A 7,307-nucleotide genomic window follows, 5' to 3' on the forward strand; every position below is an offset into this window, starting at 1 on the left:
TATAATTCTTTTTGCTATTAGTTTTTAAGCATTTGAATATCTTTAAATATATTTATTTATTTAATAATAATAATTAATAATATTTAAATTTATTCCTAATCAGTAACTGATTTCATGGGGGAAAGGCCACGAAGTATTTACCTCTACATGGGTTAATAACAGTAGAGCTGCCAGGATGATAAGGCTGCACTCCAGGCTCCCAAAGATCAGGCATGTTGTTGTGACAGGTTGTCCCACTTTAAGGTGCCACCTGATATAGTGAGATGACACTGACCTTGTCTGTTCCACCTGCCTAGGCCCTTTTACTCTGTCTTGCTGAGACAGGCTCTTAAGCTTCCTCTAGCACGCACAGACAGAGGCCGGGCCACACCCAGTTGCAGAAAGACACAGACACAGAGATCATCTCTAGGAAGAGTCAGCTCAAGCACTCAGGTGCCCATCTCCCTTGCAGTGCAGACCCAAAGGTATATTGTCTTGTGCTGTATAGAAATATCGGCACAGTGCAAGCTCATAAAAATTCACCATCTCCCTCAATGTGAAGAGAGATATACACAGCTTTTTGTCCCCCAGATATGGATTGCACAAACTGGGTTATGTTATAAACAAGAAATAAGTTTATTAACTAAAAAAGACAGATTTTAAGTGATTATAAGGGATAATAAACAGAGCAAAGCAGATTACTAAGCAAATAAAACAAAACATATAACTAAGCTTGATTCACTAAAGAAACAGGTTGCAAAATGTAATTTCTCACCCTAAATGTTGAATTAGGCAGGATAAAGAATTTCTGTAGCTTAGAGTTCCAGTTATCTTGTCTTACAGACTGGACCCCTGCCTTTCCCCTCAGGTACTTTCAGCAGTCTTTTTGGGTAGGCATTGGAGGAGAGTCCCTATCAATCCCCTCCCCAGCCCTTAAAAAGGATTTACCTAAGGCAGGAATCCTTTGTTTGATTCCCATCCCCCTACAGAGGAAAAGTACCAGCAGTGTCCAAGGGGGTATTTTCATTAGTGACATTATCATCTGACTTTATAGTGTCAATGGAGCCTCCCAGGAAGGTGGGAGATTAGCATCTTTAGAGTTCTATTGTTCTTCTTAAATGGATCATTCGGGAGGATTGCCTACTGTCTTCCCCCCAAGTACACACACAGTTGAAATTGTTACATAGTCAATATTCCTAACTTTAGATACAGAAATGATACATGCATATAAATTGGATAATCACATTCAGTAAATCATAACCTTTCCAATGATATCTTACATGAGCCATCTTGCATAAAGTATATCTTAATTATGCCATATTCATATCATAGCCATATTTCTATGAAGAATATGGGGTGTAACGTGTCAGTTGTAAATTGCTGCACTTGATCCCCAGGGAAGGCAAAACCTACTGGTCAGTTAATAAGGTGTCAGAAAAGTGAGTGTCAGTAACAGTGATTAGAGGAGGCTACATAGTTCACTTTTCTGTGAAGAGGGAGACCACCAATAGCTAGAAATGCTATTTAAGACCAGTATGGTCAATAGTGTGATGTAGTACACCCAAGCTATGGTGCCTAGCACTGGAGGGTCCCAGCTGTTAGAAAAAGACAGACAAAAAGGTGGGCCACCAGCTGGCATTTTCAAAGGAGCCAAAAGTGTTAGGTGACCATCTCCAATTCAGTGCTCCTTTGAAAATCCCATCCCAAATCCATTGATGTGAATGTACAGTATCATGGGGATGATTAACCTTTTGTTCTTTCCTTTTAAGTTCTATTAATAGTTTCCTGGAAAATTGTGTACTCTACAAATATAAAAGTATAAATTCAATTACATTTTGTCAGTTTAAGATTAATTTAATTTGCTGAGCAGTATTTGAAATGGACTTTGTGGTATACATAAATCATAATATAAATACATCCACATGAGGCATCTCAAAACAGGTTCAGAGGTCTGGGAAAAAAGAAGTTGGGTCGTTCAACAAGCAATGAGAAGCTAACCTAAGAAGGCACTATTTTGAAGAAACAAGCCCAATAAGTTGATACATAAAAGTTCACAATATGTTAATAAATCTGCACCACTAATAGTCACATTCTGTCATTGTGGGTAACCCCTACCCACCTGTCACTTAGTAGGAGCTGTGTGTGTGCATTTATAAGCAGAATTTAACCCTAAAGAATTGTTGCTTCACAGAATGTCAAATTGTGCAAGATAACCTCAGTTTTTGGTAACTATATTGTGTCAACCTAGATTCCAAGTGCACTTTGTCTGATTGATGGTATTCTTCACTGCTGGTTCTAAGTCATTTTGGTAATATTGTTGTGTGCTGTTAAACATCTGCCATTTTTCACCCGTAAGGTGTTTGCATTTCAGTGCTCAGTGACATTCTTTCTGTACAGGATATAATTTGCAAAGTACTTTGTGATATTTGGGGATAAATGATGCTGTATATGTTAGCATTAGTACCATATGGCCTGTTCCTGTTTCCATTAAAATCCATGGGGAAAACTCCTAGTAATGTCAATGGAAGCACAGCTGGGTCCACAAGTGTCGTGTCCTATTTTATAAAAATAAAGATTTACTAGTGGATGTTCATCTATCTTTGATATGTAAGGAAGAGTTTTTTATTTGATTGGTACTTCTAAGGCAGTTCAAATATGTTAGACACCAGAAAGAAACAAAGTCACTCAAAAATGAAAAATATAGTGTTTGAATTAAGATATGCAAGAGACAATAGAAACAAGCTTAGAACTTAAATTGGCTTGGTCAGAGGGAAACCAAGTTGTTAGAGGTACTGTTAACAAACCATTTGGGACTTGGTTCAATAATTGGCTGGCTTTAGCAATGTGCTGAACTCACAAACTCTATCTCTACATAGGAGAATTCACTAAATAGTTAATTTTATCCCCAGTATCTGGCCACAAAAAGGGGTTCAGACAAAGATAAATGACAGCTTTCACTGCAGCTATATTCAATGCTGCATTCATATCAGAACTGCATAATATTCTGACCAGCTGGATGCACTGATTGTGATGGAAAGAAACCCCTTTCCTTCTCTATTGCTTACAGAAAAACGTGCACAATTTGTGTCGGTGTTTCTTTCCATTGCAGCCCCTGTCATCTGAAAACATCTTCAAAATAAAAATGACAGTGCAAGTCGGAATGACCTTTGACAGCAGGATAACAAAATGCATGGGAGGCAGCACTCAATCTGGAGAGTTTGAAAGAAAATCTAATTCCACCTCCATTCCTGCATAAAGTGGTACTAGTCCAAGGACATTCAGTACAAATAGCAACAGTGTACAGTATAACTCATTTGTGGAAAAAGAATCCCTTCTGCTGTATGGTTTTAATACTCTAGGGTTTTCTCCATCTGTTGTCTCTTATCACATACTTAGATTGTAAACTTGTTTGCCCAGTAACATGCTTTTATATTTCATGTGTAGACAGTGTCTCTAGTACAATGGGACTCATATTCCTAATGCAGGGCCTCTGACTGCTACTGCAGTGTAAAAGGTAACTAATAATAACAGTGACTTCTAAATCTTTTTCTAGACAGTAGTTTATAACTCATGATGATTTCTTCCCCACACCATCCCTGAGTCTACTCCAAGGGAAAGAATGAAGGGCCACAACTTCAGATCGTGTAAATTGGGTGAATCTAATGAAGAGAGGAGGCACAGACAGCCTTCTCTCCTAATGCACTCACTCAGCAGCAGGGGCAGGAGAATATTTGCAGTGCTCATCAGATGGGGGACCTGGAAAAACAAGTTCACCATTGTTGCACAGCGCTGAAGGGGCAGGATGGATTCTGGACTCTCTGCCCAGTCAGTACCACCTTCTTTCTTTAACCTCAGACTGTAAAAATCTAAGTCTTGGTCCAGCAAATACTTAAAATGTGTGTAGGTTTACTAATATGTAATCCATCGTGGTCTAGGGGACTACTAATATGGGTAAAGCTATGCATGTTCTAAGTGTTTAAGGCATGCTCTTAACAGTGAGAGTATTCAACCATTGGAACAAACTATCAGTGGAAAGTAGTGGACTCTCCATCTTTTGAAGTCTTCAGATCAAGACTGGAGGCCTACCTAGAAGATATGCTTTAGACAAACACAAGTTATTTGGCTTCATACTGATTAACTGGATGAAATTCTATGTCCTGTTTTATACAGCAGGTCAAACCTAGATGATTTAATGGACCTTTCTGGCCTTCAAATCTATGAAAATATTTGCAGATCAAGGCCCAGATGTGTAAGACAAAGACTTTATCCTTGCATGAAAATTTTCCAGAAGTCTGAGTTTCTGGCTGTCTTCCCCCACCTGAACCCAGATTGCCCTGAACAACTAACAGAAGATAAGTGGGCTTGTATCTTATGCACAGATCTTTCAGAAGAAGGGGAAGATTATCATCAATTTCTCAGAACTCTTTAGATTAGCGTAATACCTTTTAACCTTACCTGGTTTTATTTTTCCATAGTGGTGTTTATTATATAACAAGCTTCATTTTGTTGTAATGTAAGAATCTGTTGGAATAACAGATGAACAACACCAGGGGTGTTTCTTCTTCATTTTTTTTTATATTTTTCTTTGCTGATTGGATGGGAAAAATAAAATTCTCATTTGGGACAATCTAGGATGTGACTTTGGAACCTGTTTTGAACACTCTGACAAATTCTAAATATTTTGCAAAACACTTGAAATTTGGGGGGAAAACCCATTGCTTTTTCAAAAGGATGCTGCTCAGAATCAATTAAGTATTGCTTCCAGTAAATTATACGAGTAATTGTAACCACTCATTACAGTAATGACATCTTTCATAAAGAAAAACTAAACCTCGACATGCTTTCTTGACTGTGGGGAATCATAGATTATTTCACCTATTACTAAAATGAAGCTACCTTGGAAAAAGAGGAAAGTGCATGTGTGTGTGGGGGGGAGTTATGTGGGGAGGAAATTCAGCACATATTTCACTGATTACTAAAATGAAGCTACCTTGGAAAAAGAGGAAAGTTCATGTGTGTGTGGGGGGGAGTTATGGGGGGAGGATATTCAGCACATTCTAACAAGAACTGTCTGGAATCATCCAACAACAACAAAATAATCAATACAGCCATCATGCTTAGAGAGCTCTCATCTGGATGAATTTCACTTAGTTGGATCCCTTGATAATGCCCTTTGTCCTGAGATTTCTTTTTAAACTTTCACTTTCTCTCTCTCTCAGCTTCCTGTATCTTAGACTTCCATTTCTAAAGTCCTGCTTATCTCATTCTCTCATAGAGACCATGATGCTCTTCAGTGTTTTTTGTTTTTTTAATAAGTGGCCAAAAACTGCAGAAGGCTATATGTTAAAGCAGTTGTGCAAGTAACTACATAGCATACCCTGTAAAATGCATAAAAAGAAGTGTTTACAAGCCAATGACACAGATCCCAAATCTGTGAAAATCTTGTCAGAACAGCTTCATATCAGTGTGTAGAGTGTTGCACCTCTTTTATCTACTAATGGAATAGACACTTTACAGTTAGCAGCATGGTGCAGTTTGTGGTGAACCCAGCACAACTAGACTGAATACTCTGTATCTTCCAGCTATGCATCTAGCACATATACAGTATATGAGGAGTGAAGTTCTACATTACTAAATATTTGCTAGTTATTTCTCCTTTAGACACCCTAATTATAGTCATTTTTTGTCTGATAAGATTTGCTCACATCTGGTGATCTTGCGGGTGTGCTATTGACTTGGCTATTTTGAGTACTATGCCTTTCCCCCACTGTTTTCTTCAAAGCAAATACTATCCTAGTACTTGGTCTCTGTGTATCTATCGTAAACGTTTGGAAAGAGTGGAAAGCAAGGCTCTTCAGCCTCATGATCCATTTATTCTTCCCTGCCCTTATTTACACCCTTCCTGCCCGAATAGGAAGTAGCCAAAGCACTTGTAGAGTCCAGGGAACTTGGATCATGAGGCTGAAGAGCATTGCTTTCCACCCTCTCCAAACAGCTGGGGGAAACAACTCCCACACCCTGAAAAACAAACAAACCATAAGATAACTGGGATGGAGAACCTCACAACACTGATCAGCTGGTTCTTTTTTAACCCTCTGACAGAGCAACACAAAGCTCTTTCTAGCTTCTAAAAGGAAGCAGCAGTAGAGAAAAACTCTGCAGGAGGCAGTTGGGGAAAGTGGGCTAGAATCTGTCATTCTGAGATTAGTAATAACTGATATTTTTCTTTTGCCTTTTTTATGACATAGGTTTACATTTTAGATCATTGGAAAACAAAAAGGAAGCAAATATGGTTACTTAGGCCTTAGGTAACAATAAATGCACACAATCCCTGCCAGAGACCACTAGTTCATGGCAGTAGGCTGAGGAAATGGAATGAGAAGAGTGTCTAGGAGAGGAAAATCCAAACTACTAAACACATAATAAACAGACAAATGTCACATGCTGCAGTTTAGGCAGGTTCTTTAATTATTAATTTCTGGTCAGTGAGCTGAGCTCAGATAACCCTCTTAGGCTCCATTCTCATTGTTTCCTTTTTCAAAGGCAATGTGATATTCAGTTAGTTAGTGTTCCAGAGTAGCAGCCGTGTTAGTCTGTATCCGCAAAAAGAAAAGGAGGACTTGTGGCACCTTAGAGACTAACAAATTTATTTGAGCATAAGCTTTCGTAAGCTACATCTCACTTCAAGTGTGTTTCTATTAATAGAGAAAACAATTTTTTTTATTCTGGCTTGTGCAGCACAAAGTGAGTTTTTGTTACTGTGTCATGTATGATATAGCTTTCCAGAATGTGAGCGCCAATGGATTTTTAAAATATTTTGGCTGAAAGTTGTTACAAATATGGGGATTTTTTTCATGTTTACTATACTATCTGTATAACACTGATTATTTATGCTTATTTACTGCTCTGCTGCATGTAATACTACTATGAAAAGCAATATATCCTTCAGACTTATGGCATACATTCTTTGTTTCTTCATTGTAAACATCATTCAGATCTTTTTGGAGGGTTCCAATAACTGGTACTGACTGTGTTCAAGACAAGTATAAGAACAGAAGCACCCTAGTGGTGTTATAATGGGATATGTATCCAGAACACTCCTAAATACCAGCTCCCTGTTTTTATGATTGACCATGGAGAATGCCAACTTGTACATTTCTCTGTGGGTATGTCAGGCTGTCCAAGGCTATACAGAGACTTACACCTTATACAGGAGTCTTCCCACCTTCTAGAACAGTGATACTCAGACCTTAGTGGTTGAGGAGGCAAATTAGTGATCAAAAATACCTAAGAGCCACAGTAGTGTGAACTCATTGTTTCATTTCCTA

The sequence above is a fragment of the Dermochelys coriacea genome, chromosome 8, assembly GCF_009764565.3.
Source record: "Dermochelys coriacea isolate rDerCor1 chromosome 8, rDerCor1.pri.v4, whole genome shotgun sequence".
Classification (NCBI taxonomy): domain Eukaryota; kingdom Metazoa; phylum Chordata; order Testudines; family Dermochelyidae; genus Dermochelys; species Dermochelys coriacea.